The 20,967-nt window shown below is 47.6% G+C and overlaps 1 long non-coding RNA gene across 3 annotated transcripts; it reads right to left on the minus strand.

Annotated features, from left to right (window-relative positions):
* Positions 1 to 238: 238 nt before the first annotated feature.
* On the minus strand, positions 239 to 19,245 carry LOC109438576 (uncharacterized). 3 transcript variants are annotated; one of them, XR_012494886.1, is made up of 5 exons: positions 19,102 to 19,245; positions 9,354 to 9,435; positions 5,804 to 5,910; positions 5,168 to 5,249; positions 239 to 3,261 (listed from the first exon to the last, which is right to left on the minus strand). It is a non-coding gene; the product is annotated as an uncharacterized LOC109438576 (long non-coding RNA). The 3 variants fall into 3 exon arrangements; XR_012494887.1 differs by lacking the exon at positions 19,102 to 19,245 and adding an exon at positions 15,508 to 16,857; XR_012494888.1 differs by lacking the exons at positions 239 to 3,261; positions 5,168 to 5,249 and adding an exon at positions 5,411 to 5,734.
* Positions 19,246 to 20,967: the final 1,722 nt, after the last annotated feature.

Below are 20,967 nucleotides of genomic sequence, written 5' to 3' on the forward strand. Positions count from 1 at the left end.
TGAAATTCTTTAACATGCAATCTAGAATGTGGACTTCCCGTGTTTCCCTCCCATGATGTTCGGTGTCACGTGGACAAGGGAAGGGTTTCAATCAGGCACCTCCCTGGCCGTTTCCCTTGTGGGAACTTAGGGTGCATCTTGGCTAAGGTGTGCCCATATAAACCCCAGGCCAGGTCGCACCCCGAGAGTGCAAATCACCGTTATTCTTTACAACGCTACCACGGAAACGCAGGTTGGGGCTCATTCAGGTTCCGTAGCCGACAGGCCATGGATCCACACAGAATCCCGTTCGGGACCAAGCACACACACACTCATTCAGGGAAGAAAGACACACTCCCCCGGAATGGCCCTAACTGGAGTCCAAAGTGGGACTCAACGGGAGGTGATCAGGCTACCCTTCTGTCATGTGGGACAGGACTGACTTGGACAGTGGTCCCGGGGCTTACCTGGTCTGACAGGAGGATCTGGCTGGTTGTCCCTGGTCCCTCTCAGCGGGTCCAGCTTGGGAGGCGCGGGCCGCGGTCACCAGGGAAGGTCTGGTTCAGGGTCCGCCGAAATCGGCAGGATGGGCCACCTTTATACCTTTCTTAGGTTCCCTGTTGCTCTGTGGCTCCCTGTTGCACACCAGTGGTGCAAGAGGCCAGTGCAGTTGGGTTTCCCGGTCAGGGAACCAAATGTTGCAGAAAAACAGCAAGGACTGAGAATCTCAAGCGGCACGTAGAGATCAGGGAGAACACAGCTTTATTACATCGGCAGGCTCAGCGAGATCCTTCCCAAAAGACTGAGCCCCTAGCAAAGTTTTGAGCAGGTTTTTATGAGTTGGGGACTTCCTTGAGTCGGGGAAGGGGTAGGTGTCATCTGGTGATTGGCTCAAGGTGTGGCTTGGAGGGGGTTATGCGGAAGTGGGCTGAGGCTGAGGCTGGGGACTTCTTTCTCCACTGGGGCCACCATTTTAGCTCAGTTCCACGTGGCAGGGAACCATTTTAAGGTCAGTTTCCCCATCAGCGGGAGACCTTGACTTCAGTCTTTGCTGGGACAGAATATTTCTAGGTTAAGATACAAGGAGAGGACCATGGATGAGGCAAAGGGAGCGATGTCTGCCAAAGCGTGGAAGCAGGAGGGGCGAGGGTGGGGGCCGGGAGCACTAGACTTAGAGCCTGAAGAGCAAGGTTAGAATCCTGGCCGCAGCCTTACCTGTGTGGGACTCAGCTTCCTCACCCAGAAAATGGGGGTGAAGAGCCTATGTATTGAACAGGGTTGCTCTAAAGCATAACGAAGATTTTTCCAATGTGCCTAGCCCAGTGTTTGAGAACAGGAAAAGACACCTAGCCCAGACCCTGAACACAGCAGGTTCTCAGCCCATGGTGGTGACGCACACCTGGCCTGTGCTTTCTCAGGATCGGCTGGAAAAGCCTCACTCTCAGGACTTCTCAGCAGAACCAAGGAGCCTGACAACAGACTCTCCTCAGACCATGAGAGGACACATTCTCGGGGTACAGGTGCCCATTTCCTTAGTTTCCTCCCAAGCCCAGTCCTTAGCTGTACCCTCTTGGACTTATCTGTAAGAGGCATATTTTCTCATGGTTCTTTTTTTTTTTTTATGATTTTAAATAATAGTTTTTTAAAAAAGAGTACACAATCCTTCTTGTCCCCTTTACCCAGATTATTAAATTGTTTAAATTCTATCCCAATTGCTTTACTGTTGTTTTCTCTCTATTTTTATATTTGCATATTAATTTCTTATATTGTTTGACTAAGTTGGAGATATGGTATCTCCTCACCCCAAAATTCATCATTGTATTTTCCTAACAACAAGGACATTCTCTTACATAACCACAGCACAATCTTCAAAACTAACAAATTTAATTGATATAGGGCTATTGTCTAGTTGGCACTCCACATTTAAATGAAACTCTGTCAATTGTAATGTCCTTTAAGTCTGTTATTTTTCTTCTGGTCTCCTTTAATCTGTTACAGTTCTTCTGTCTTTCCTTGACTTTTATGACCTTGACACATTGGAAAATTGCAGGCCCATCATTTGTAGAATGATTCTCCCTTTGGGTTTGTTGTCTAGTCCTTTCCTCATGATTAGATTTAGATCGTACATTTTTGGCAGGAATATCATATAAGTAATTTTGTGTCCTTTCCAGTGCATCACACCAGGAGGCATGTGATGTCAGCTTGTCCCATTATTGGTGATGCTAACTTTGATCACTGGATTGAGGTAGTGTCCACCAGTTTTCTTCACCATAAAATTACTGTTTTCCCCTTTGTTATTGATAAATATCTCATAGGAAAATTCCTTGAGACTTTGTAAATATGCGTATCCTGTTCCTCATCCCAACTTCACCACTAGCTTTGTCATCCATTGGTGATTTTCCATCTGCACCATCGCATCCACACTTATCAGTAGGCGCCCTACTGAAGAAGAGAGTGTTCCCTTCTCCCCATGAGGAGGACTCAGGAATTTCTACTTCATTCAATGGGTTATAATCTGTTACTGTTATTATATCATTTGATACTCAAATGTCCCAGATTTGGCCATTGTGAGGCCAGTCGGAGCCACCTGGGTGGGGGCAGAGCATCCCGGAGGCATTCTGAGCACAGGGCCCAGCTGTGCCCTGCTTCATTACCAGCCTGAGGAGTTAGCACAGGGTGGGAGACAAGCGAGCGGTAAGACAGGGCAGAGCAGGCCTTTCGAAACCGCCAGGCCAGATCATCAGGAAGCAGCTCACAGAGTCTGACTCTCCTGACCAGCCTGGGTACAAATGCAACTATCTGCTATTGCATTTTCTTTTCCCTACCCACCTTTTTCAAAGCACTTGGATGAGGAACAGATTTGTATCCTCTAAAATTTCTCTCCCACAGGGCTGTCATGTACAGTTGAGCAGGTGGTTCACTGAACATGGTATGAGAAATGTTAAAATGTGTTGCCCAGATCCCTCTTCAAGGAAGGCCCAGCTGTCCAGCTGCAGGGAGAGTGGTCAGCAGTCAGTCTCCAGCTGTCAGCTCCTTCAGAGCCTGCCTCTGCTGCAGGAGGCGGCCTTACCTGAGGTCACACCCTTCCTGGGGCAGCCCAAATCTGGTGACTGATGAAGCAGGAGTATACAGACCCGTTCATTTGGATCTGAGGCTGCACAACTCTGATGAGCACTACGTGCTCTGGTGCTGGGTTAGCTGAGACTTGTTCAAGCCTGAAACACAGGCTGACTTCCCCTGCCCAGTGCTGCTTCCTTTCTCTTCCTTTCACCAGTGGGATCTCTGATATGGATGGAAAAGGGGCCACATGTTAAACGTGACAAGCTTGGGAGACTAAAAATAACCACGTAGGATGGCATGAACATAAAAATTCACAGCTAAGGTGGGCCATGGCAGGAAGTCACATTCTTGGCCTGTAGCTTCCTTCACAAAATTCAATCTTTACTTTAAGTGAGTCTGTCTGTTGTCTTTTTGCATCTAAGATAATATATCCTTGGAATGTCAGAGTCAACCTTCTTCCAGACCCCTCAGGGCACAACCCACCACACCAGGGCAGGAAACTACAAAGTCCCTCATTGTTATCTTGTTCCCCAAATACCACCTCTCTGTGCTATAAAATGCTATTAACTATCCTGTACCCACCAATGTAAAAGAAGTGTGTGTCTCTCCATTTTGCTTTTTATCCAATCCCAGAGAGTTCCCCACTTTGCTTTCTCTACAACCAATGGATTTCATGACCCTCCTCCTTTGATTCTAATGTATAAAATAAGTTGCAAAACGGCCATTTTCCGGAGCATTTTCTCAATCTGTTGAGACTTTGCTTCCAGACAATTGTCGTTAGTTTGGCTCAAATAAACTCTTATACATTTTCTGTTAGGCTGGATGTTTTTTCTTTGATACTAATAAACATCATGCATTGCAAATTCTGTCTGTTCTTGCAAAACCCAACCCGAAATACAACGGTACCCAGTCAAAGTGATAGGTGAAGGCTGAAAATCAAGCCGTGTTCCTCCAGACAAGCAGCACGAACGTGGGGTTTGATCGGCCAAAGCAGGCACCACTTCCCAGTTTCCTTCGCGTCTGCCTAGGATCTGCCTGCTGCACTCTGCTCTGGCTGTTCTCTCTCTTTCTCTCAGCCCCTTCCTTCTGACTTCTGCCCTTCCCCTTTCTAATAATCCTCCAGAAAGGTCTTCCCACTCTTCCAAAAGACCCATGGCAGTTTTTGCCTCCTGTCTGCAGCAGAGAAACTGTTTGGTAGGTGTTTAAAATTACTTAGAGGGCTAGATGGGGAGCAATTCACCTCTTCAGAGAGTTAGCAGAGTCGAAGGTGGAAGGACACCCAGCAACTTCTGCAGATGGGTGAGAAGGTGCAGATGGGTGAGAAGGTGCCCAGCGAGGGTGAGGATCTTGTCCAGCGTCACACAGTGAACTAGCTGTAGAACCAGCTGCCGGGCAGCCTGTCAGAGCCCCTGCTGCCCGCTGCTGCCCTTGGCCAACCTCTGGTAACCTGGTACCTGCATTTACCTTACATCCTGATATTGAACCATCCTTCCCTTTGGATCTCATCCCCTTTGTCTTGATTTTTCCTGTGGGCTATACCCCACCTCTTCCCTCTCCTTCCCTGCTCCCCTTCTCAGACAGCTCTCTTCCTCCCTCTGTTCTGCCCCCAGAGTCTTTTGTTTACTGTCTCTGGCCCCTGGCCTTAGCCTCTGCCTTCTGCTGTACTCTCTGTAAGGCTCCTGAGGCTCCCAACTTGGCCAATGTAGGGGCACATGTGCCTGGGTTGGTGGAGGCTGGAGCTGAGGCCTCACTGTGCAGCTGCAGCTTCCAGAAGATATGAATTCACACCAGTCCTGACTGGGAAGTGACCGTACTGTAGCAGTTACCACTTACTGTGCTCTTACTATGCGCCTGGCATTGAGCTGAGCTTTACAGTCACTGTCTCCAGTCCTCACAGAACTGCTCGAGGACAGCACTGCCACCCCTGTCATACCACCCCGAGGTGGGAGAACCGACGTGGCCAGAGTGTCGTGATTAGTAAGTGAAAGAGCTGGGACTGGGACCTCAGGTCTGCGTGATTCAAATCCTCCACCCCACTCCATCTTTCTCATAACCCTGTACGGACTCAGGCACTGACAATGCCACAAATACTATAGGGTACACCAAGAAAATCGTTTCAGAAACTTACTTGGCGGCAGGTATCAAGGATTATTGAGGAATTTTTAAATGTTGATAGTCTGTGTCCAGTAATTCATTCCATCAGTAGAAATCTACCCCAAGAAAATAACAAGAAACATGAGAAACAGTCTATGTACAAAGATGTTTGTAACAGTATCATTCATCATAGAAAGAAACCCCCAAACAACCTAAATATCCAAGCACAATTAAATTATGGCATTGATCTACTGAAAATGGCTGCAGCCACAGAAAATATTTACAATGAGTTTAATAATGATATGGGGAAAATGTTTATGACTTTATGCTGAACAAAACAGCAGATTATAAAATTACTATACATACAACTTGATTTCAGCTATGAAAACATGCTCTGCAATTAAAACAAGAAAAAGAGGAAGTTGGAGCCTTCAGCAGCTCCACTCCGTCAGCGTCCCCTGCTTCTTGGCATGACTCCAATCACAGTCCCACTCTGATGGTGTCTCTTTGCTCTGTGTCTCCACTAAACTATGAGCACGTCAGGGGGAGCAACTGGTCTTAGTCCTGTCTGACTGTTCCTGAGTGGACGCTCTATCCAGACCTGTGGAACGAATGAGCAAATGAAGGAAAGGAAGGGCTGGAAGGTCGGCCCCGGCCCCAAGCCACTCACCTGCGTGGAATCAGGGTCCTGACGCGCAGGATCTTCCATTTGTCACGTCCTGCTCCAGGCCCAAGTCTGACGCGATTCTCTCCCAAAGCCTTTGGCAGCTTTGTCACCTGAGAAACAGGACTGTATTTCCCCTGAACAGCTCAAGGTATTGACGGCCTGTGCATCACGCTGGGCCGGGGCACAGATGCCTGAGCTGCCCCTCAGCAATCGGCACCTTTCGCACACCAGCCTCTCTAACCTCACAGCTGTAAAGTGTTAGAATTGTAACTCCTCATTAGCATTTATAGAAAATAAGACTTGGGTTGTGATTTGCTCCAGTTCTCATAGCTAGTAAGTGGCAGAACTGAAATTCCACCTTCTCTGTCTCCCAAACCCACAGGACTACAAGTGACCTTGGGCAAGTCCCTCCTCCTGTGTGAGCCCTGGCTTCCTGTCTGGACAGTGAGGCTGCGGGCTCAGAGGGCTCAGCTGCTGCTCCTTCCCACCATCACAGGGAGCCCTTGATGATAAAATGCCCCGACTCCAACCCCTTCCCTCGCCTTTCCCTCCCCATCCCTGGAGGCAGCCTGGACACTGTTGGACTGCAAATCAGCCAAGTGAGCCCATGACCACAGAGCCCTTATAGGCAGCCTCGGGCTAAAGAGCTCCCGTTTGTCCTTGGACACTGGCAGAAAGCCAGGAACATAGGAGCATCTCACCCACACCCCAGACAGACGTGTGTGCAGCTTGTTGCTGGTTACTGCCCCCACCTTACCACCCTGGGCTGGCAGGGAGGGTCGGGGGAGGGGGCTCATATCGCCTTTGCTCAACTCAGCTCTCATGGCCAAGGGGCTTCAAGAAACCCAGTCATCTCCCCCTACCCCCCAACACACATCCCTGCCCCCCAGCATACATCTTGCCTGAACAGGAAACTATGTTAATAGCAGTCCACACCTGCACAGAGTCTCCCACCCACCTTAGCCCACTAAGGCAGCCAGGACAAAGACGGCAGTCCCATGATACAGGTGGGGGTCCTGAGGCCCAGAGATAAGCAGTGGCTCTACACAGGTCACACAGCTAGTAAGTGGCAGAGCTGGGTCTAAGCTCTAGCCTCTCAAGCCAGTGTGTAGTGCTATCTTACCAGAGTCTGTGTTTATCCCATTTATGTGACACACATCTATTAACTCCTGCCACAAGCAGGGCACCATGGAGCTATGCAATGGGCAAGATACAGCCTCTGCCCTTGAAGGGTTTATAGTTAAGTGGAGCAGGGGAAAAGGATAAGGTCTCATCCAGGAGGTTAGTAAGTGAGGGTTACAGTCACAGTGTAAGGGGTGAGGTCGTTGAAGCTGCCCAGGAATGGCCAGCACAGGCCAAGGGCCTGAGACACCTGACGAGTGAAAGGGTGACTGACTGAGTGAGCGAGTTATCTTATTAACCAGATGGAGAGGGGAGGGCAGGTCTGGCAGAGACACAGCCTGAACCAAGGTGTGGCATCAGGAAGGAGAAATCTGACACACATATGGGATACACGTCTGAAAGAAAGGAGAAATAAAGCTGAAAATGTTTACTAGGGCCACTTTTGAACCACTTTAAATGCCAGGTCAAGAAATTTCAAAGATCCTCTGTAGAAAAAAGCTGCCATTGTAAAACATGTTTTTGGAACATTAATTTGGCAGCAACACAGTAAATAATCAAGAAAACAATGGCAGCTGTGGTGGATCGGGGTGAGGTGTAAGGTGGAGGCCAAGAAGCCGGTGAGGATTCTGGAGAGGCATGAGGTGGCCGGGCCAGGGCCAGGCTGGGATGGATGTGGGAGAGCATTCCTGGGCCTGGCTCCTGACAATGCCTTCCTCTGCCCTAACAGCTGGGGCTCCCTGCTGGCCAGCCTCAGCCTCACACCCTCATGGCTGGCAGTCCTGACCCAAAAAAGCAGGATAAGAAGGTATCGAGCAGTTGGTCTCATCAGCTCTGGCTGGTGGTCATTTTCCTAAATGGATGATAAACAGTGACATATTGAAGTGCCTGGCTTGGTACACAGTGGGTACACATTTCGTGATGGGAACCTGAGACCCTGAGCTACACCTTCCAGACCTCATTTTTTGGGCTCAGTCTGAGTTGTTCTAAGGTTTGTGCCTGAGAAGCCGCAAGCCCAAGGCACACACCAGGTGGCTGAGTTAGGACATGGATTTACTGAGACTTACTGACCCGGGAGAGTCTCTGGTGGCTCCACACTCAGGCGGAGAAGAAGCCAGGTTATGCGGGTCCAGCAAAGCAAAGAGCATCCTGCAGGAGAGCTCAGCTGGCAGGTCCTGCAGGCCCGCTCTCATGCACACAGCGTCTCAAGATGCAGGGAGACCTTGACAGCTGGCCAGCTCATCTGCCTATGGGCCAGGTCCCTGCATCCATGGATGTCACTTCCTCTGGATATGGGACTGCCCTGTCCCCAGCCTGCTGCAGCTGGTTAAGACCCTGAATTCCAAGCTGCTTGCGGCTTCAATGCTAGGAGCTACCTGGCTCCCTGTAGGCCTGTGTCTGCCCCCACCTTGTTGGCCCTGCCTGCTGGACCACAGTACCCCCCAGGCTGACATAACAGAAAGGGGGGGGGGAGATTTGAAACTGGATAAACCTGGTTGTGAATTCTGCTCTGTCCTTGACCAGCTGTCTGTTCTTGGCAAGTTAACCTCGCTCTAAGCATCATTTTCCTCTTTTTTAGAAAAATACAACATTCACATAACAGGATGTTAAATGGGACTTTTCTGTTATCTCAGAGTTTGGGCTCATGCCCAAAGGTGAAGATGCAAAAACACATTAGGAGACTCCCTGTGCTCGCAGGACCTGCCAAGATGAGGTTCCAAATAGGCCCTGCACTGTGGTCCCGCACCCACCTCCAGCTTTATACAGAGTGGATAGCAGAGAGGAGACTATGAAAGAGGATGATTTTGAAGAGAGCTTTGGGGAATGCTGATGTTTCTCTTCCTCTCCCCTGGTGCAGATTCAGAGAATCAAAAATGGCATTAGGGCTTGATCAACAGATTTCTCTCCCTTTCTCATTTTCTTTCTCTCCCTCTCCACTTGTCAGCTCTGCTTTCCTTGGGGTTGGCTCTATTCTCAGCAGGCTCTATCTATGTGACTGCCCCTGGCTGTTCAAGGTTTACATCCTCATTTAGCCCCCTCAGACAAAAAGGGATATGCTTCTTGTCCAATGGCCCAGCCAGCGTTTTCAGCCTGACTCTTTTCCCTGATTTGTGCCCATCTCTGAACCATGGCTAGAGTAGGAAAAGGTGTCCTAATTGGCCAGATCTGGGTCACATGTTGACTCCAGGAGCCCCTGTGGATCAAGAGCAGAGAAGGGAACCGAGAATGCTGTATGAAAAAAAGGGAAAGGGACTCTGGCCAGGGGAAACCTCCCGTAATTCACTGCTTCAGCCTCACGAAAAATACCTTCTCAGTGCCTCCTTTCCTGGCCCACCATATCTAAACCTGCTTCTTCCTCCCCAATATTCACTGTCTCGGCACCCTCCCAATTTCCATTTCCTTATTGCAACTTATAATTATGCATTTTGCTTACTGTTCGTTTGTGTCCTCTGCCTTCCGATGTCAGCTCCATGACAGCAAGAGCCACATATCTCTTGTTCAGTTGTATCCTGTAACTAAGCAGAGTGCCTGACACATGAGAGATGATTCAAGAGTGAGTGAACGTCACCCACATAGCGAAGTGCTTTCTTCAGGCAGGGACCATGCTTATTTCTTAAGGGTCTTCTACCTGCCACTGCCCGAGGCTGCTCCACAGCACTCACATCCCAGGGCTCCTGCTTATTTCCCACTCTCCTAGCCCCTTAATCTCACTGGCCTTGCCCCAAGCTGTCCTTAACTGACAAAGTCATGACCTTGGGACAAGGGGCCAGAGGGAAAAGTAAAGTCCTCCCCTATGCCACCATTCCACTGTTTACTATTTAGTGGTATCTGTTACACACAGAAGTTTTGGTTGTGTGTTTCTGAGATAAGGCCATCTTGGGGGCTGACCAGGGAAGTTCCCTGCTCTCCTGCTGGGAAGGCAGGAAACGGAACTGTAGGACTAGGCAGGGGTGGGGCAGGAGGGCTCAGCCTCTCTTGGCCTGTATTTGAAGTATCTGGACAAATAGGAAGAGCTTCTGGAGCAAGGGGAGAAAGTGCTATTGGAACAAGACAGCAGAGAGCCAAGCTGTACCCCCAAGGAATTGTCAGGTTTGGATTCTGCCTGGGTCAATTTCCCAAGCCTTTATCTCAGTGGTCTTTACCATCCCTATGAGACCCACTGTACTCTGGTCTGAGAGCTGCCCTTGGTTCTGGCTCAGGCCCTCAGATGTTGGAGGAACAGTGCTCCCTGAAGACCAGCAGGGTAGGACAGCAGAAATCAGCAAGAGCTCCCTAGCTCTAATCCCAGCGTCTAAAGAGCTTCATGCCACAGTCTGCCTGGGTATTTCTGAATTTTATTTAGTGCAAGAAGCCTGAGGTTCTTGGACTGTGGCTTCAGTTCAGTAGTAAGTGCAACTGCTCTCCACAGGCTCGGCTGGGATGTGGGGGCAGGTGCACAGCTGTCCCTTTGCAAGTCCTCTGACTGCCTCTCCCTGCCCCCAGTCATTTCCTAGTCTTGGGATGAGTCACTTCCCCCTACTCTGAGCTGTGTGGGAGTGGCAAGCTCAGTGTTCAGAATTTACAAGCCACTTGAAGGCAAATTGTTTGAAGATGTTGGGCCTCTCAACTTGACCCTGGGGTTTTGGCATCTGCTGTGCTAGCAGGTTTCCAGACTTGATGGCTGGAGATTTCCGGACCAAATCAGGCAGAAAGACAAAATAAAAACTGACTGGCACCACTTTAAAGCTTTTGCCTCACAAAGATTTTTGAGAGACTAAGGGGTTTCCCCCATCCTGGGGGCTAGGAAGGAGACTTGGAATTGCCCATCTGAGCCCCCCATGCATAAAGGGCCCTGACTGCCAAAGGCTGGGTGACAGGGCACTTCCTGGGCATGCTTGGATTGGGCCAGGTCACTGTAACCTGGGACTAGGAAAAAAGGAAAGTATCAGGAAAGGTCAGCCCCTGGTGCTGGCAATAGTTCTTGGGTGTACAAGGCATATGACTAAATAAAAGCCCTCACTTATATGTATGCTCATTTCCCCACTAAGGCCTGAGCTGGGAAAATCTGGACTTTCTTGTCAGTGTTAGGTTGTGTGGGTAGGTCATGGTTTCTGCCAGTGAGAGACACCTGGAAGGTCTTGATGGCTAGAGAAGTCCAGGACTCCAATTGGCCACAAGTCCAAATGGGAACTGACTGTGTTGCTGCTTTAAAGCTGCCTCCCAATGATTTTTGGAGGACTGGGACTCCTTGCATGATGGGGTTTATGCAGAGTATTGGGAACTGCTTCTCTGACCCTTCTATGATTGGAGGGTCCTGGCTGCTCAAGACCTGCATACAGGAAGCCTGCTGATCAGGCAGCAGCAGATCGTGCACCTGAGGACCAGGAAGAAAAAGACAGGTATATGAAAGGCCAGGCCCAGGCACTAGCTCTAGCTCTTGGATGTATAAGGTATATACCTAATTAAAATCCCTCACCTACACATATCCTTATTTCCCCATTAAGGGGTGAGCTTGAGAAATCTGGATTTTCTTCCCAGGGCTAGATTGGGTGGGCAAGCCACGTTTTTGTTTTGTTTTGTTTTTTTCCAACTGAGAGACACCTGGACAGTCTCGATGACTGAAGAAGCTCAGGGTTTTTATACCGTGTTTCCTGAAAATAAGACCTGGCCGGACAATCAGGTCGAATGTGTCTTTTGGAGCAAAACTTAATATAAGACCTGGTCTTATTTTACTGTGATATAAGACCAGGTCTATAATATAATATAATATAATATAATATAATATAATATAATATAATATAATATAATATAATATAAATAATATAATATGATATAATATAATACTGGGGCTTATATTAATTTTTGCTCCAAAAGACGCATTAGGCTGATTGTCAGGCTAGATCTTATATTTGGGGGAAACAGGGTAAGCAGCAAGTTCAAATGAAAACTGACTGACACCTCACAATTTTTAAGAAGCGTTGGGACTCCAATTATGATGGAGATTATGCAGAGTGTTAAGAATTGGTAATCTGGGAGGAGGTCCAAGATTGCAGATTACATTGGTAAATGCTATGCCCACTGCATCCCAGGATCACACCAAAATTACAAACAAGTTCTAGAACAATCAAGTTCAAGAATCAGCTGAAGAGCAGCTGAACAGAACCCCTATAACTAAGGATATAAAGAAGAGGCCACATTGAGACTGGTAGGAGGGGTGGAGATGTGAAATGGGCTGACCCCAAACCCACAGATAATGGTTGAACACCAGGAGGGAAAGCTCGGTGGCAACATTCCCCCCTGGAGAGCGAAAGGTCTCAGCCCTATGCCGAACTCCCCAGCCCAGGAGTCCTGTGCTGGGAAGAGGAGTCTCCACATCTGGCAGTGAAAATCAGCAAGGTCTCTGTCTGCTCCTCCCGGTGAGACACAGGTGGCTGGAAATCCAGATGCCCTCTTAAAGGGCCCGCTCACAGACTCACTTGTGAACACTCACCCGGTCTCTGGTAGAGGGATGGCAACTCAAGAGACACCAGAGACATATGGGACATATGGGAAAGACTGAGTTGCGTGGCTGCAAGGCGAGGGCTGGAGGGACAACAGCCATTATCTTTGTGTGGAGCCTGGCTCACGTATAGCCTACAGGAGGGTGTCATCTTTTCTGTTGAACCCTCCCCCAAAAGGCCAAACCTGAGATCACATTGGTCTGATGGAATCCATGCATGAGCACCACCGTGGTGATGCCCTGGGTCCCTGCCCCACACAGTTAGTGCTGCGTCACCTGGGGCACTCTCGGCTACTGAGCAGTAGCCCACAAGCTGCGGAAGACTTTTGCAGCAACAGATGGCCCATGGCTGCCCAAGGACATTTTAGTGGTGGAAAGTGAACCACAACTTTCACTGCAGCCTCTCTTGGGCATCTCTAAGGCATCTGTGAGCCTGAGGTGAGTAATGGCTGGCTGCAGTGTTCTCAGGGCATTTTGTGAAGCTGTGACAGGCCAGTCACTGGCACTAGAACTGAACCTGCATTAACCTTGTAAAAACCACTGGCCATGCCTCCTGACTCCCTGGGACCCTGCCCCTCGCAGCCAGTGCTGCACTGCCAGAGCCACAGTCAACAAGCCTGGCTCATGCACTTAAGGAGGCTCTTTCAGTTGCTGAACCGTAGGGGCAGCTGGAAGGTGGCACAGGACTAAGGGGCCTCAGGCCTATTGCTAAGCTGTCCCAATACTGGTGGCAGACAGCCTCAATTCACAGTGAGGCCACCTCCACATGCCTCCAGGTCCAGCACCTACATATAGCTTTGTAGCGCCTTCCAGGTAGCCCTGGGCTGGTCACAGGCAAGATTGAAATTGGCCTGCACAGGAGCCCTTCCCAAGAAACACCAGAAACAACACACCCAGAGGCCAGCTTCAGAGCACACCAGAGCACTACTTGGTTAGCCTCACAAGAGGCAAACCCAAAGGGTGGTCTCAACAGGCACAAGAGCCCACAAGGATGAAACCCCTTGTAAGAGGTCAGCCCCCACAAAGCATCTCATACACTGTGGACATAGCCAATCCTCACGGTCAACCTGGGAGTAAACCTGTCACTTGTTTTTCTAGAAATGACAGTTTCACTTGGTTGATTTTTGATGAAAAGATTGCTATCTCTCAATTTATTTATTTCTTACAGAGGGGAAAGGGTCTCTCAGTATATTTAATATGAATCCTAGATAGATAAAATGCTAAATGTGGGTGGGGGGAAGCTCTAAAAGTTTCAGACTGAAATGTAGAGTTAATATCCCTTGTCCATCAATATGTTAAAGAATCTATTACATCCTAAATACCCATGCAGTGTTTGTTTTGTATGCTGCTGTAACAAATTACACACACTTAATGGCTTAAGGCAACACAAATTTTTTACCTTACATTTTTGTAGCTTAAAGCACAAATTATAATTTTATAAAAATTGGTTTCCCTAGAAAATTAGTGAGGAGTAGCATTTTACAGTATTTGTGGGTTTCAGGGGAAACTTTTAAATATATGGCTTTATAGAAAATAGGTGGATTCTCTTATTTTCCTCTGCATTCAATCTGCAGGTGTTATTTTTGTGGACGTATATAAAAGAAATGGCTACACAAAGGTATGTATTTGTGAAGGTATTTTTATATACTGATCAGATAATGGTGGATATTTTTGTTATTGTGTACAAGCTGAACAAGAAACAACTGACTGATGTAGATTTTTTTCTCCCATGTGAGTGCGGGGATCGTGTCTTGTGAAACCGAAAAATGAAAGCACGGACCAAGGAGAGACAAAGAGTTGTAAAAGCAAAGGAATGCAACTCCAGGAGTGGATTCCTAAATGGGGGTGCCCCCTGACTGAGGCAAAAGCTCTTACTTTTATACCTTCCCTTGCATGTTTGCGGAAGGGGAGCTGGTGCCTTCTAATGGAATTCATCTATCAGGTTTGTTCTGTTTGCCCACCCTGAAAGATTAATGAAATAACCCATTCCTATCTATCAGTCTGCTCCATTTGTCTGGCAAAAGGAATTTTACAAGATAATTTATCAACCTTAAGGCGCTGTTACATTTTGTCCTGGTATGAATGAGTGACTTCAGAACCTGGAGTTTTAGGATATGGCTGTCTTTGTTTATTTTACCAGGAACCTTCCTGTCTGCCTAACGACATGCTAACTAACCTGTCTCAAGTTGCCGTGTACAATCTGAAATAATATAGGTATTTACCTCAAACAAGAAGTTTGCTAGATTTTCCTCCAAGAAAAAAATTCGGGGGGAAAAACTAATTTGCAATGCAGAACCTCAAGTCACACAAAGGGACAGCCATGCTGAAAGTCCCTAGCAGAAAGCAGAGGAGGTTCTTTAATAGATATGAGTTTGAAGTGCTTTTATCACCAAGGACTTCATCCTGTAAGGCTTTGTCATTATGTAGCAATGAGAGCTCCACTTACCATCCCTTTCCATTCCAATCTTGGTTGAGGTCTTTAATTTACTAATTTGTTAATTTATTTATTTTTACACAGCTAAATTTTTTTAGACTATTACATTAAAATACATCGGTCTATCTTCCATGTTAAATTCTGTTATAATGCATGATTTTGTAACATCATTCATTGGTTATTGGAAAGTAACAGGTTCACTGACTTAATGCACACCTTACGAATATTGATACATTTCATAATGTAATGTTCATTCATATTACCATTAATCTTAAGTATTGGGAAGCTGTGAAGTTCACAGCCACTGATACATGTTTTCCAAAATTCTATTTTTCTTGTTTGAATGTTCACTCTTATATGGCAAAAACAAACAAACAAACAAAAACAACTGTCATTTGTTTTTCTGGAAGTGACAGTCTCACTTGGTCGATTTTTGAGGAAAAGATTGCTATCTCACAAAATATATAAAATGAATTCTAGATAGTTGAAATGTTAAATGTGTAAAGGAAATCTCTAAAAGCTTCATACTGAAATGTACAGTTAGTATATTTTATCCACCAATCTGTTAAACAATCTGTTACATTTTAAGTTTTCATACAGTATTCATTCACTATGATGCTGCAATAAATTACCAGGCATTAAATACATTAAGTAACACAAATGTTTTCATCTTACATTTCTGTAGGTCAAAGTGGCGGAGGATGGTGCTAATTTATACAGCACGTTTTCACAGAACAGATCCAGACTCAGGCCCAAAAGGGACCACAGTGTGGCGCTCGTGACCCAGAGGCAAAGCAAGTATGTGCCCAGAGAAGAGTCTGTCACACTACCCTAACTGGCGGCAGCTGGAGGTAGCTGCTCCCGCTGAGCTGCTTTAGAGCAAGTTCAATTACAATAGTCCTGACTCCACCCATATCCCCACCATGGTGGCTGAATGGGCTATAGCTTTGAAGCAAATTATGTAGGAACAAAAGCCACCTCAGGCCCCTAGAAGACAAGTGTGGTAGTAGTCGCTGCTGCCAGAATCAAGCTCTCTTAGTATTGAAATGGTCTAAACCCCAAAATACCAGTGGTCATGCTGAGAACCTCGACATTTGCCTTTCCGCCCTCTGAGACTTCTTCCCTCAGGAGGCCACTGGGTTTATTTTGTGTGTGTGTTTTTTAACATCCGCGCTCACCAACACACAGTCTGGCTGGGAGGAAGTGAGGCCAGAACGTTTTGTTCTGTCCTGCCACCTTGAAAATGGAAGGGTTCAGCTCCTCCCCCTCCTTCAATCCCTGAATGGGCAGTGGGGGTTGGGGGAGATTGGCAGCTTGCATTTCACCTTCTCATTTGGCAGCCAGATGGGCTTTGTGCTTGCTCTTGATTTGGAGATTCCCACCTCCGGAATTTGGACAACAGCCCTTGGGTAAGATAAGAACAGACCACTCCAAAATAAGGGCACCATGACTAATAAAGGATAATGGCTGTGGAACCAGGCTGGCACTCTGGGGTTCAGCTGAGCTAACGGTGACAGGTGGGGATAAACAGGACTTTTGTCATTGCCACTAGAAAGCAGAAAGAAGCACAACTCCCAGAATCCTCTGTGGGAGTTCCTGCCTCATAAAGTGGGTTTGGAGCAGAGGGTTGCAGGCAGTATGAGGGGCGTGCTGAAACCAGGACACTCAGCCTCTCCTGGCCCAGTCCTGGCTCAGGACCTGGAGTTTCAGGATATGGCTGCTTTTTTTGTTTATTTCACCAGCCCCCACCCCCTACCTAGCAACCATACTAAGTAACCTGTCTCACCAGCAGAAAGCAGAGGAACTTCTTTTATAAAATAAATTTGGAGGGCTGTGATAACCAAGGAGTTCTTTTTGTAGTGCTTTACTAGCGATGTAGCAGTGAAAGCTCCCTTGACACGCCCTCCCCATTACAATCTTGCTTGAGGTTGTTATTTAATTAATTAATTAATTTACTGGCTTATTTATTTATTTACTTATTTTTACAGAGACATACTTTTTTGTTTGTTTGTTTTTTAAAGATTTTATTGGGGAAGGGGAACAGGACTTTATTGGGGGAACAGTGTGTACTTCCAGGCCTTTTTTCCAAGTCAAGTTGTTGTCCTTTCGATCTTAGTTGTGGAGGGTGCCATTCAGCTTCAAGTAGTTGTCCTTTCGGTCTTAGTTGTGGAGGGCGCAGCTCAGCTCCAGGTCCAGTTGCTGTTTCTAGTTGCAGGGGGCACAGCAACTCCCTTGAGGGAGTCGAACTGGCAACCTTGTGGTTGAGAGGACGCGCTCCAACCAACTGAGCCATCGGGAGCTCAGCGGCAGCTCAGCTCAAGGTGCTGTGTTCAATCTTAGTTGCAGGGGGCGCTGCCCACCATCCCTTGCGGGACTCGAGGAGTTGAACCAGTAACCTTGTGGCTGAGAGCCCACTGGCCCATGTGGGAATTGAACCGGCAGCCTTTGGAGTTAGGAGCATGGAGCTCTAACCGCCTGAGCCACCGGCCCCAGAAACATACTTTTTTACTCTATTACATTAAGATCTATTGGTCTATTTTGCACTGTCAATCATTTTATCATAATAAATAATGTATAATTTTGTAACATCACACATTACTTATTTGTAAATTATGGGTTCACTGACTTATGCCGATCTTCCAAATGTTGATACATTTCATTATGAAGAATCATGTACATTAATATTGTTACCAAGAATGATATTTTCCTAGTTGCTTGTTTTCTTGAAGTAAAGAATTCAGTCAAGAGACAGAATTTGTGTAGCATAGGACAGCAAGTAGTTCATTAGTAAAAATGAGTACACTCCCAGGCATGCAGTGGGCTGACCCAACAGAGGGAAGCAGGCTCTCCTTACATCGTGTGAATATTTTATCACTCTGGGTAGGATTGTCTCCCCCTCTTCTCTCTGCTGACATGTGGTATTCTCCCTTTTTGTTCCCAAGGTTGTTTTTCATGGTGTAAGAGTGAACCTGTCTCCAAACAAAGTGGGTGGGTGGAGGAGGGCATGTTCCTCACTCTCTTTGAGGGCTTTATATAGAGGCTGCACTCTGAGCCCACATCCAATTAGCCAGAGTCTACCAGTAATCTGAGAGTGCAAGGAATGTTCTGGGCTGCCTTGTTATTGTAGGACAGCTGAGTCATTGCCCTGGCCCTGTCAGGGGACAACTTTGGTTCTCCCGGGGTAAGGATTAGTCCTTGACATTGGACCTGTTGACTGACTGGCTGCACCTTTGCTTCAGAGACCTTAGAGCCTAGTGAGCCTTACAGCCTAGGTTAGCTAGCATGTCCCTAGGCAGACAGGGAGGTCCCTGGTGGAATAAACAAAGACAGTCATATCCTAAAATACCAGGTTTTGAAATCACTCCTTCACTCCAGGACAAAATGTAACAAGGCCTTGAAGTTAATCTTAAAATTCCTTTTGGCCTGACAAACGGAGCAGATCTGATAGATAAGAGTGGATTGTTTTGCTAATTCCTTCTGGATGGGCAAGCAGAACAAACCTGGTAGACGAATTTCATTTAAAGGAGCAAGCTCCCCTTCCCCAAACAAGCAAGGAAAGGTATAAAAGTAAGAGCTTTTGCCTCAGTCACTGGGAACCCCCATTCGGGATCCCCGTCCCACTCGGCTTTCAATAAAATATCCTCTTTAAAACTCTTTGCCTCTCCTGGGTCCGTGTTTCCATTTTTCGGTCTCACAAGACAGGATCCCGGCACTCACTCAAAAGTCCCCTCCATCGTCTGGGGAGGCACAGAGAAATATTCCTCCTTCAGTAGTTCATCTATGAAGTTTAAGGTCTGCATGTGTGCAGTTGTGCTAGTTCTTGGTTGGGGGAGCAAATGAGTGAATCATCTACGTATCAAATAAGTGTTCCTTGCTCCAGGGACAGGCAGGCTAGGTCCCTAGCTAAAACCTGACCAAAGAGGGGTGAGCTGTCCTGAAACCCTTGTGGGAGGACAGACGGAGGGAGCTGCTGCTGATGTCCACCCCGGCCCCATTCAACGACAAATAGAAGTTGAGAGGAAGGGTCAAGGGGTATAACAAAAGAAGGCATCCATTAAATCTAGGACTGAAACCATTTTGTCTCTGGAGGTATGTCATGCGGGAGACCCTGCTCGCTGCGCCATTTGTCGTGCGGGGAGGCCTTCTCGCCGCGCCATCTTTCAGGCTGGGCGGCCTGCGGGGTCTCTGCTCCCGCTCCCCACACAAGCATGCAGGATATGGTGAGGCCGAAAAGGAACACCCACGGAGCCATAGGTAGGGGAGTCATACCACTATGGTCTCACTGGAGGCTGGGCCCACCGGACGCGTGACCTGCCGTCCGCCTTTCCGCCAACTGACCGACCGACGACTCTCCTCCACTCTCTCAACTCTGTTCCTCTCCTCTCTGCTCTCCTCTTCCCCTCTCTTCGGCTCTGCTCGGCTCTGCTCGGCTCTGCTCGGCAATCCTTGGCAATCCTTTGTAGCCGCAGCAGTTATACCAGCGGCCAATTGGCTAACCGGCCACAGCCGAAGGCCAATCACCACCCGAGCCAGCACCCCCTCACGTGAGGCCGAGAGCCTGTAAACTACTCTCCAGGGCTCTGTCCCCACAGGGTATCTACTTGAGGACCGTATATCGATTTGGAAGTGCAGGGTGGAGGGAATTACTGCCTCATTAAAGATCTTTAGATCTTGGACTAATCTATATTTCCCCCAACTTTATATATATATATGATTGGTGTTTTTTTTTATATATATAATGAGAATGGTTTTCACAGACTGTACTTGAGAAATCTGTTAATAAGGGTCCACAGGCCCTCTTTTGCTTTGGGTTTCAGTGAATATTGTCTCTGGTGGGGGTAATGGCAGGGACCTTTCTGTAGAATTTTAACTGGAATAGCATTTTTGACTCATCCCAGGATTTCTGTTGCTCAAACTTCTGGGTTTCCTAGGTCTAACCATTTGGTGTTTTTAGGGATAGAGGTTTCCTTTTCAGAGAGTAATATAAGTATACGAGGGAGAGGACTCCAAACATTAGATGTGCTCTCACTTTGCGGAGAGCATCCCTGCCCAGAAGGGGGCTGGAGCATTCTGGCATAACTAAGAATGAGTGAGAAAATAGAGCCTCTTGCCATGAACAGCATAGAGGAGTGGTGAACCCCCAGGTCGTGGGCTGTCCCTCTACCCTGACTATTTGGTAGGATTTGAGAGAGAGAGAGCACCGGAGAAAGTTCAGAATGGAATAGGCAGCTCCAGTATCAAGTAGGAGATTTATGGTCCTACCAGTCATGTTCAAGGTCTCCCTAGGCTCTGTCCTCTCAGTGGCAATTCTGTGAGCCGGGGGAGCTTTGGGCCTTTTCAGTTCAAGGCCTTGATTCTTTGGTGATCTGACTAGGGGGCCTTTCAGCCCTCCGGGCAGTCTTTTCCCCAGTGGCTGAACTTCTTGCAGTTGGGTCATGGTGTCCGTGTCTTTCTCTCCTCTGGGCATTTGTGTTGCCAGTGTCCAGTCTTTCCACAGTTGTAGCCCTCTCCTGGGGTTTCCTTCCTTCGACAACCCCGAGTTGGCTGTCGGACTTGTAAAGCAGCCACTAGCTGAGCCTGTTTCTTATTCCTCAGCTTTTCTTTCTCCTGTTCTCTCTCCCTGACCTTTTCCTCCTCCTCTTGGTCCTGGCCATAAAAGACCCAGGAAGCTAACGGAGTTCTCCCAGCTGAGCGCTGGGTCCTGGTGCTGGTTTCTGTACCTTCCTCCCGATGTCTGGGGCAGACTGAGTAATGAGCCGGTCTTTGAGCATTAAATCCCCTTCAGGAGAATCAGGATCTGTATTTGTATATTTAGTGAGAGCTTCCCTGAGTCACTTAGGAAAAACCGTGGGGTTTTCAGAGAGGCTCTGGTCAATAGTAGCTAGCTTGTAGTAATTAGTTGGCTTAATCTTACCTGTCTCATGCCCTCAGTTAAACAAAGAACTGGATGGTTTTGTTGTTAAGTGCCTTCTGGGGTGTTATAGACCCAGTGGGAGTCAGCGTTAAGTATAGCCATGGCCTTTATTGGAAAATTAGGGTCAGTCAGATAGAGACCATCCGCATAGCAGGTGGCAGCCTCTATAAATGTCTCCCTTTTTGTTTTAGAGAGTGTTTCCCTATGATGACATGAACGTC

Source organism: Rhinolophus sinicus, linkage group LG03 (genome assembly GCF_036562045.2).
Source record: "Rhinolophus sinicus isolate RSC01 linkage group LG03, ASM3656204v1, whole genome shotgun sequence".
Classification (NCBI taxonomy): domain Eukaryota; kingdom Metazoa; phylum Chordata; class Mammalia; order Chiroptera; family Rhinolophidae; genus Rhinolophus; species Rhinolophus sinicus.